Below are 583 nucleotides of genomic sequence, written 5' to 3'. Positions count from 1 at the left end.
CTGTGCAAGCCATGTACAGGGATGCTGCCAGTAAGGTGAGGGTTGGCAACGAGTACAGTGAAGAATTCAAGGTAGAGGTAGGGGTCCACAAAGGTTCAGTCCTCAGCCCCCTCCTATTTATCATAGTCCTCCAGGCAATAACACAGGAATTCAAGACGGGATGCCCCTGGGAGCTCCTCTATGCTGATGACCTTGACCTAATTGCTGAGTCTCTATCAGGACTAGAGAAGTTTCAGGTGTGGAAGCAAGGACTAGAATCGAAGGGACTTAGAGTCAACCTAGCTAAAACCAAAGTCCTAATAAGCAGGAAGGTAGACAAAACACAAGCCCCTTCAGGTAGATGGCCCTGCTCGATCTGTAGAAAAGGCGTAGATAGAAATTCCATAAGATGTACCCAGTGTAAGCTATGGACACATAAGAGGTGCAGCAATATCAAAGGACAGCTAACTAGCAAGATAGTCTTTGTATGTGGCAGATGCTCAGGAGCAATAAACATTGAGAATGTGCAGAAAACAACCTTTACAGCACTCCAGGGTGAAAAAGTAGAAGTGTAGCTGCTAGAATAAGAATAGCCTGGGCAAAG

The sequence above is a fragment of the Octopus bimaculoides genome, chromosome 3, assembly GCF_001194135.2.
Source record: "Octopus bimaculoides isolate UCB-OBI-ISO-001 chromosome 3, ASM119413v2, whole genome shotgun sequence".
Classification (NCBI taxonomy): domain Eukaryota; kingdom Metazoa; phylum Mollusca; class Cephalopoda; order Octopoda; family Octopodidae; genus Octopus; species Octopus bimaculoides.
This window is presented reverse-complemented; position numbering follows the sequence as displayed.